Genomic DNA, 10,639 nt, shown 5'->3' with positions numbered 1-10,639 from the left:
TTTTCTTGTCTTTCTTGTTGGTGTTGATTAAAGAGTTAAGAATATCTGAGGAATCTTTCCATGACATAAAACGTGCACTGATTGTAGGACTTTTCCCAGAGTCATTGTTACCTTTTTCGATGTTACGGTGACATCGTTCGATTGTATGCTTTACAAAATCAAAGGTGAAGTTTAGGCATTTCTTGGATATTTCTGAAGCCAGTACAACCATAGTCCGTATAAAAAATCCTGGTCTGGAAGCCTTTTGTTTCTTTTCATTGTTTCTTACTTGAACTTGCGTTTAAGAAATTAGTTTGTTTTGCTCACTTTTTGATCATGTGATTAAATCTTAAACCAATCCCAAGAGGAATAATTGGTAACGTGATCAAAAACTGAGCAAATCGATTTTTATCTTTTGATATTAACAAAGGAAAAAGCTAACAAAAAGTTAAAACAATAAGCTTCCAGACCAGAGTTTTTTATACGGACTATGGTACAACTTTGGTGTCTTCCCATGATGTTTCGGTGTTACTGTTAAACGGGATTTTTCTGAAGATCAGTGTAAATTTCATACTTCTGTCTTGTTGTTCATTTTGTTTGTCTTTGATGTGAGTAATTTCTTGCTTAAGGTTACCAATGAGGTTGGTAGTCTGAATCGCAGACCTCTACAAAACCCCGGGTAGTATAGGTCTGCTTAATGATCTACCAACCGCTTTCCGGTTCGCAAAGGAAATCTTTGCGAGTTAATAATTTGATTGACATTGACGTGTACGCAAAAACGATCGTTTCGAAGGTTTTCAATGGAATGTTTACATTCGAAATTCGAATCCCAGACCAGAAAAACAAAACAGAAAAAAGATTAAAAAACAATCTGATGCGCGCATTATGTACAGTCTGTAGATTTATTTTCGACTTTTGCTTTTATAAGATATCTGGTCTGTAAATTTATCAAAACTTTTCCATCAGCTATTCGGTCGAAGCTCAAAAAATACAAATATGAACACAAAAGTGAAAGAAAACAACCAGAAACACTCCAATTTTTTCAAAGAATTGAAGCTAAGTACCTGAAAAGATACAAAGGTCACACAGTACTAAAAAGTAAAATGGCAAAGCTGAAGAAAAGTTCTTTGTTTGTTTTAACATTTAAAGGCCCTTGTTAAAGGAACAACAACACTCCCTTTTGTAGAATCATGAAGAACTAATGTCAGAAATATTCAGTATGACCCCAAAATGTACTGTATATAAATAACTAGAATACCTTGAAATAATCTGCAACATATCTGTAGAACTGACAAAACAATTATCTGGAGCAAAAGTGATCAACGAATACAGTGTGGTAAAAAAATTATACACTCATACAAGTCCAAATTCAAGCATCAAAATGTAGTTTAATGAAGCAAAATTTTGTTGGTGCACACATAAGATACATCAGGGTACATAAATTCAATAAATCTAACTTCTCATCTTTTAAAAAATCTCCACATTAAACAAGAAAGGAGGAAGAAAAACAAGCAAACTTTCTTCCGCCTACTTTTTTTTCGAAATCCAAATATATTTTCCAATCTATGATTTGGTGCCTCACAGAAAATTTTAACATTACGTAATGTTATATTTGTAGACACTCGCCAGCTAAAAATGTCTTTAGCCGTATATCGGCTAAAGGCGGCAAATCTCTGGACAAAGGAAATATAGCTTATTAAGCATCCTCTAAAAGGAGCACGAATCCGTTAGTGGATGCCAGCAGCCTATGAGGTTGGCTGCTTCTTTTAATGCGATGTTAAAGGTACGAATTTGGTTCTGGTAATCAATCGGCTTTGGCGGTAGATAATTTCTTGTCAAAAGAAAAAGACAATTCTGAAATGATTTCATCCCTAATTTTGTTGTTGATATCTTGTTTGAGCCTGCTAAGTTTTTCTTCAAAGAGGACATCAAGTTCGTTGAACTTCTTCGTGATGAGATGATCAATGTCTGTGATCGAAGCCATTATAGATTATCGAGATTAAAAAATTAAGCGATTGATGAGATAAAGAAAGATTTGTGCAGATTTTAGTTGTAGAGATTTTGGGTTTTAGAGGTCAGCCATTTTCCCGTCCGCACTACTCGGCTACCATCTTGCGAAGAGACGGAAGAAGAATTCCATAGACTGGAAGCGAACAATAGGCCATTATTTTAACTCTTTCAATTTGTAAACACTCGGGCCCACACTTAGCCTGGATATCCAAGCTCAAAATTTTAGAAAAAATAAGTTTTACTCGTTTTTTTGACTCTGAGGTGAACGGACGTGTTAAAAATTGTTAAACTTATTTTTGCTTTGGTTATGGAATTTGAAGCAAGAAGTAGAAGCTTTACAGATTCAGACAGCATTAAACAGAGTGAGAATTTTATTGATGCTATGTTTATCGAAGGAACTGTGAAGAAATGCTTCGAGAAACTCTCCACAAACTTTCTAGAGAAAATGAAGGATTATGTTGATGAAGCAGTTCGTACCAAGAAACACTCTTTTGATGATGAGCTTCTATTTGGTGATACTGATACTCGTTTGATATCAAAGATGAACAGTGAAATCAGTTTTCTGAGGGATGAAATCAAAAACAAAAATAAGATTATCGAAATTTTGCTGTCAGACAGAAATCACACACACTCCTCTCAAACACAAGTATCGTCAAAACAAACAGATAAATCGGCGAAAATGTTCGATAACTGTTTGAATTCCCAAGCGATATGCTAACAGTCAATTACCGAAACAAAACAACTTCATACATCAAAATCAATTTGACGCGTTAATTCCTTTTCATGAGACATTAATGACGATGATCATAATGACAACAACGAATTGATAATGAACCCAACGATCAAACAAAAACACCAACCAAAGAAACACGGTGTCACTATTCATAAGAGAGGAAAGAAAAAATCCGATGAAAACAAAAACAATGAACCGAAAAGAGTTGTAGCTATTATTGGTGATTCAATAATTAAATATATTCAAGGTAGAAAACTTTCATCAGATAAACACTTTGTCGTTTCAAAACATTTTTCAGGAGCTAAGACTAAATGCATGCACCATTACGCATTGCCGACTATCGAAAGGAACCCAGACGAGCTAATCATCCACTGTGGTACTGATGATTTGAAATCCGATACTCCAGCCCATCAAAAAGCGTTGGATATTGTCAATCTATCACAGCTTGTTAATGTAGACACAGCAGTAGTCTTCTCCAGCTTGATCCACCGAAATGATGATCTTGATCCTAAAGTTAATGAGGTTAATGTTGAACTTGAGAAATTATGTCATGAACGGAATATTGGCTTTATCAATAACGACAACATTAAACCGGATATTCATCTCAACAACAGTCGTATCCATCTCAACAAACAAGGTACATCGTTACTCGCTAAAAATTTCCTTCATCATCTCAACTGCTGACAACCGGAACTATTTTCTACTACCCGAGGATGTAAGATACCATCCCATGAACTCGAATTAAAAGCACTGAAACTTGCCAACAAAGAGAGACTTGTAATATCCTATCTCAATATTAATTCGATCCGTAACAAGTTTAATAATGTTAAAAGTTTCTCAAGATTTATTGACGTACTCTGCATTAGTGAAACCAAGCTTGATCCATCTTACACAACTTCCACATTCAAACTTGACAATTTCAAAACGCCATACAGAAAGGATCTTACTGACACTAGTGGAGGTTTACTTGTCTATGTCAAAACCCATATTTCATCACGTGAATTAAAATGCCCGGATCTTCCAAGCGACATCGAATGTATTGCATTAGAACTCAACGTACGTACGACTAAATGGCTTGTCTTAAGTGTTTACCGTAACCCCAAAACCGGGCTCACCTACTTCCTTGATCAGATTCAAAACTTGACTGAAAGCTTCTCTAATAACGAAAACATCCTGATACTTGGCGATTTTAACCAAGAAACTACTAATACCCATGTTCGTCAGTTCATGGAAACCTCCTCTTTGAAAAATTTGATAAAAAGTCCAATTTGTTTTAAAACAGAGAAGGGTCGCTGCATCGACTTGATCCTCACAAATCGCTACAGATGCTTCCAACATAGCAAAGCCATCAAAAACGACGTAAGCGATCACCATACTTTTATTTGTACTGTTTTAAAAAAAACTGTGCCTAAACTCAAACCAAAAAATATTTCGTACCGGAGTCTTCGTAACTTTTCGCTCGACAACTTCAACAGAGACCTCCACGATACTTTGTCCAACGAAAATATCGAGCACTTTGAATATTTTCAAGCTGTTTTCGAAAAAGTTCTTGATAAACATGCTCCAAAGAAAATTAATCGTGTTCGAGGTAATCATAAACCTTACATAACTAAAGAAATACGTAAAGCAATCATGTTACGCAGCTTCTACAAGAACAAACGTAAAGAAACAAAAGACCCATACTGGTCAACTCTCTATAAACGCCAGAGAAATCTTGTCGTCTCATTAAATCGATCAACAAGAAAGAAGTTTTACGCTAAACTTGGTACTTCTCAACCAATGTGGTCAAACATGAAACCGTTCTTCTCTGACGCAGATATCGTCCACGAAAGAATCTCTTTACAGGAAGGCGATGAACTGATCGAAGACGACAGCCTCATTTCAACTTTATTCAACAATCACTTTGCTACTATAACCAAAAATCTCAACATCGGGCAGTGGAAACCTACTAACGATACTGGTGAAGCATATGATGAAGTAACAAATATTCTTTTGAAATACGAAAACCACCCAAGTGTACTAAAAATTAAACAAACCGTCGATTCTAACCACTTTCAATTCACCCCTGTCTCAGAGGATGACGTTGAAAAAGTTATCAAAAATCTAAACCCAAAGAAAAGTGTCCGTGGTAATATCCAAATAAAATTTGTTAAACTTGCAAGTTCTATTATCATACCCTGGTTGACAAAATTCGTGAATGCTATGATCATCAATGCAAGTTTTCCCTCGAGTCTTAAACTGGCTGAGGTCTCTCCAGTTTTTAAGAAAGATGATAAATTTGACAAAGCTAACTATCGACCTATTAGTCTTTTACCAGCATTTTCTAAAATTTTTGAACGAATAATCTATAATCAGCTGGAAGGACTTTTTCAAGATAGTTTTTCTGTGTTTTTGTGCGGTTTTCGATCAAAGCATAGTACACAGCATGCCCTTCTTGGTCTTCTTTCTGAGTGGAAAAAATCTCTTGACAACAGGGGAAAAGTTGGAACCATTTTAATCGATTTGTCCAAAGCTTTTGACACTCTAGATCACGACCTACTTATTGCTAAATTATCAGCTTATGGCTTAAATTTTCATAGTTTACGTCTTATAAAAAATTATCTTAGCGACAGACATCAAAGGACAAGAATTGAATCTTGTTATAGTGGCTGGCTAGAAATGTCTCTTGGAGTCCCACAAGGTTCTATTCTTGGCCCTCTTTTATTTAACATATTTATTAACGACCTTTTATTTTTACTTGCAAGCATCTGTAACTTTGCGGATGACAATACTCTCTTCTCATGTGACCCAAGCATGGATACCATTCTTTCTAACCTCACGTCTGATCTTGCCATCGTCTTAGAATGGTTTAAAAACAACATGCTTGTGGCAAATCCGAAAAAGTTTCAGATGATGCTACTAGGACATAACGTTGATCGGTCTATTGAAATAAAGATTGACTATTTTATTATCAAAAACTCTGATTCAGTTAAGCTGCTTGGTATTGTGTTTGACTCCAAGTTATCCTTTGAATCTCATATTTCTAGTCTTTGCCATTCAGCAAAACTACAATGTCATCAGATTCAACAGAATCAGAAAGTTAATCAGCTACAAACATCTATTTTATTATTTAATGCTTTTATATCATTTCAAAATTATGTATGCCCCTATTGTTTGGATGTTTTGTATGAAAACACTTTACCTAAAAATTCAGAAGGTTTTTGAGCGTGGAGCAAAAATTCTCAATTTAATCCCTCCTGAAACAGAGGATGTGCCTTTACGAAATCCCACGACTATTCATGAATTACACCTTCGCCAATTACTTTCTGAAGTCTTCAAATCTCAGAATCTTGGAAATCCTGTTTTCATGTCATGGCTGTTTCCGTCCCGGAAGATCGAACTTCACCTTCGTTCCAAAAATCTTCTTTCAGTCCGTAAAAAAGTCCTGACGGTACGCCATGGCTTTAACTCTTTCCCATTTCGAGCTAGTATCTTGTGGAATAAACTTTCGGATGACCTTAAGAATTCCAAAGATATTTCCACGTTTAAATCTAGTTTGCTTAAGCTTAAACTTTTAGATCTCTGTACTTGTAATATTTGCAAAATTTACTGAACTCTATTTTTTCAATTTTTTTTTTGTTGTTGGTGTAAATTAGATATTTATCTACGGTAAACTAACTTGAAATAAATGAAATAAATAAATAAATAATCAGCCAGACAAAGTTCTAAAATTATAGAGCTTGGTTCACCTAGAAATCAGGTGAACCCCTGTTGACAGATTTTCCTGCATGAATCCCATGGCTGCAAATAAATATATGCACATAATGACATGCATATTGCAAGATGGTACCCGCATGATAATTCGATTGAATGCAGCTTGACCATAAAATAGACAGTGTGTGGAAGTCTGTCACAAAGTGCAAAGTAATTTCGATAATTGTATTATTGGCAAACACCTTGCACCAACAAATAAGAATATGCAGCAGAAGGAAGAAGACAAAAGTCAAAAAAAGATAGCATGATTTTTTTTTTTTCAAAATCACAACCACAAAACAGCAATACAAAAATTGCAAGAAATCGAAAAAATTGAAAAGCAAAATAAAATATCCAGTTGTAGTTATCTTTATTCTAGTTCTTTACATTCATGCAAGTCATCATTAAGCAAATAATTAAAACAAAAAAGAGAATAATTAAGCAAGATAATTCTTGAAGAAAAAACAGTCCAGACTCTCCTAATCCCTGTGTGATCGTTCCCACTTCTTCCCTAGGATCGTTTGTCAGGCCAAACACCCAAGGGAGATAATTAAATATATTCTAATCGTTATTTGCTTCGAAGAAGAAAAGTCAGGGAGATTTGCAAAGCAGCGTATGCGCCTTGCTGATCGCCCGCGCGGTCCGCCTAAATATTTAGGCAAACACTTCAAGTCGGCTCGCATAATTTCTTATACGCACGCCACCATTCAGATCTCTGATTCGCTTGGACCAACCAATCAGAATATCCGCATAATTATCGTCAGATGAGAATGCAGACGATCTAGGTAAACCAGACCGTAAACATAAGGAATATCAAATCAAAAAAAAGTCTACGGTCTGGATATCCAGGCTAGCATAGACTTTATGAGGGGGAGCAGTTTTCAAATTGGCGGACATTTTTGCTTGAGAGGTCTTGTATTTTTATTACATTCTATCTCTAAATCATTGTTTTATCCTATAGAAAAGCTAATAAACAATTTGATGTTATGACTGGTTCAAGCTGTTCGATCGTGGGATGTACTACCCACAAAGATTGTTCTATCTTTCGCCTTCCAACTGGCAAGAAAAGTCCTCAAGCATTCCCCTATGAAACTGAATTATCTTTGGATTATAATTCACAGATAATTCGCAGCAAATCCAGTGATAATTCACAGATAATTCAAGGATCATCCAGAGCATAATCCAATGATAATCCAAACAGATACTCCAATGATAACTCAGAATTATCATTGGATTATCTGTTTGGATTATCATTGGATTATCAACTTTCGAAACCTAAATAACATAATCCAATGGATTATCTATCTCTCTATTATCATTGAATTATGCCAAAGTCAGGCAATTAGGTTTGATTTAGATAATCCATTGATAATCCAGAAACAATCCACTGTATTATCATAATTCAATGATAATCGAAGGATAATCCAAGGAATTACTTCCACCCATTCCCACCCTCTCATCATTCAGACATAATCCAATGCCACCCTTTCATCATTCAGACATAATCCAGTACCACCATTTCGCCATTCAGTCATTATAATCCAATGCCACATTTCATTCTAATCAGACATATTTTGTGAACTCATGCATTGTAAATAATTTTAAACATATTTAATTTAATTAATTTAATTCTAGCAGAACAAAGATAAAACATGCACTCACTTTTCTTCTGGTTATAACACTTTATCTTCTTTACTTGATACAAAAAAATGAAAATGACCAGCAACTTGTTCTTTACCAACAATATTGTATAATACTCAAGTAATTATTTAGTTATATTTATTTTTACACTAAAGTGAAATAGAAAGAATATTAGAATATGCAAATTTCATTATTCGCCATAATGTCACTTTGATTATTTAACTGTTTGTTGTATTGATTAATAGTATAATAATAATATTGATTAAACAATTTAAAATATTTACATGAAGACAGGTTTAGAACTGTATTTTTTAATTTCATTTTTATTAGTTCTTTCCATCCCAAAAAACCACTTGGTTAATAAGTAGAAATATACCTCTGAGCTATCTACACAGTTTTCCTTTTTTCCTAGTTAAAAAATAAATAAAAAAGTGAAAGTTTATGCTTGCGAAAATAATTTTTAAGTCTAATATATGCAAAAGTGTAACCTCGCTAAACTTTCTGCTTCATCCATTAGCCCAGGAGATATTAGAGTTCTAGTACCATAGTGTCAAGTTAATTGTGTCAAGATAGTAACAAATTAAATGTGATACAAAAGCAAAGAAATATGGAGCAGTGTAAAACTGTTGTTGCGAGCGAACCGCAATTATTTCAAGAAACATTATCTAGTATCTCCCGGACTCATGCATGGTTGGCAGACTTCTGCTCTTTTTCAGGTAGTTCCTTGCCATTTGAAAAGTCCTGGTGCAAAAGACCTTTAATCTTGGGAGTGTGCATTTTACCAATTGAGGTTGGATTCCCCCTTCTTTGTACGTTCCAACTTGTCTTGACAATTAACAAGACAAAATTCAAAAAAAAAATTTTTGGTTATTAAATTTTGTGAATGAGTTTAAATGCAGAAAATGTTACATACGTTAGGAAAACGAAACTTTTGCGAAATGTCCAATTTACGAAAGTTTTCTTTTGTGACATGCAAATATTTTGGGAAAGTTTTTTCCCACAAAAGTTTCTTCTCCTAAAGTACTTCAAAAATCATCTTGACGCGAAAGTGCCTTTTAGATACCAAGAAAATTTACAATAATTGCCAACAAACAAATGATTACCAAGAGTTAGTAGAGACAAAAAGCAACTTACGGAAAATAGCATGCTTAATATGAGGAGGAATTATGGTGTGAGTGTCGGTCTCCTCCTCCTCCACAGTCAGATGTGTCTGTGTTTGATGGGTAAAGAATCTTAAGATGAAAAAAGTAGACTGTTTCCGTAAAAAAGCAGTCACATTCCGTAAAAAAGCAGTCACATTCCAAACTGTATATAAAAATTATTATAAATTATTCCCAATGCAATTAAATGGCTTTAATGAGTAATCAAGAACATTTTTTAGCATTAGGCTTCAATTACAAAGATTTCTTAATTTAAAATCTGCAAGACTTTTTTATTGACAGAGTGTATAATCCATAAAGCAACCAGGAGAACATGCTTAATAGATCTAATTTAAGCAAAGTAAAGTAGTAACCTTCTAATGAAATAAGGAAGGCAATCATTTGCAAGACGCTTCAACAGAGCAACACAAAGGGTTTCAGGCATGACCATCACTCCAGTGCCTGAAGATAATTCAACCGTTTGTTGCTGTTGTGGCGGTTGCTGTTGTTGTTGTGGTTGCTGCTGTGGTTGTTGCTGTTGAAGTTGCTGAAGTTGTTGCTGTAGTCCTTGATTCTAAATTGACAATAGGTTTATAATAGCATATCCCATTCTAAATTAGAGGGGAATAAAAACAGTATGTAATATAAAACTTGTACAAAGCGTCCTACCCTTTTTTACTAGATGGTCTGGAGATTCCCACACAAAAATAGCTTTTACTCGTTATGGCAGATAAACATTGTCAATAACACCTTCAAGTTAATGTTAGTACAAAATTTATTTAATTTACATTGATCTTCTTTTTTATAAAGGTCATTCACATATCATAATTTTGTAAATTTTCTGATTCGCAAAGGGGTCTTTCCACGGAAGTTTCTTCCCTAAAGAAAAAAGTTTTAAATTTCTAAATGAAAAATATCCATACTGTTTGTTCTTTGGTTATCGTGTCTTTATCATTTACTTGTTGTTCATCTAAAGACAACAGAAATAATACACAGGTGCATATGTCTCATATTTGTTTTCATTGGTTTTAGAAAAGTTTACAGTTTAAAGGTGAATAATTCGCTAGCATATTTAAAACATTATACTGTGTAAACTAGCCATATAATTAAATGGCTGTAAATACTTTTTGATATTTCCACAGTGTTGCTTTACTTGATAAAATGTTTCAAAAAATGCAGTGTAAAATGTTTACTCACAATTTTGAAGAGTGTTCTTCAGCTTAAACATCTGAACATCCTTTTGCTCACAATCTACACACGAAGTAACACCAAGGCTCCTTGCAATGCCAAAACCAATACCAGAGAGTCTTGAGTTAGGTGAACCTAGAGATAAATGATAAAATTTGTTGTTGTTTTTATCAAGCTAAACATTGAGTATTATTCCTACTTTCATGGCGGCATTTCT

The sequence above is a fragment of the Clytia hemisphaerica genome, unplaced genomic scaffold, assembly GCF_902728285.1.
Source record: "Clytia hemisphaerica strain Z4C2 unplaced genomic scaffold, Clytia hemisphaerica genome assembly, whole genome shotgun sequence".
NCBI classification, from domain to species: Eukaryota; Metazoa; Cnidaria; class Hydrozoa; order Leptothecata; family Clytiidae; genus Clytia; species Clytia hemisphaerica.
Note: the sequence above shows the minus strand (reverse complement) of the source record.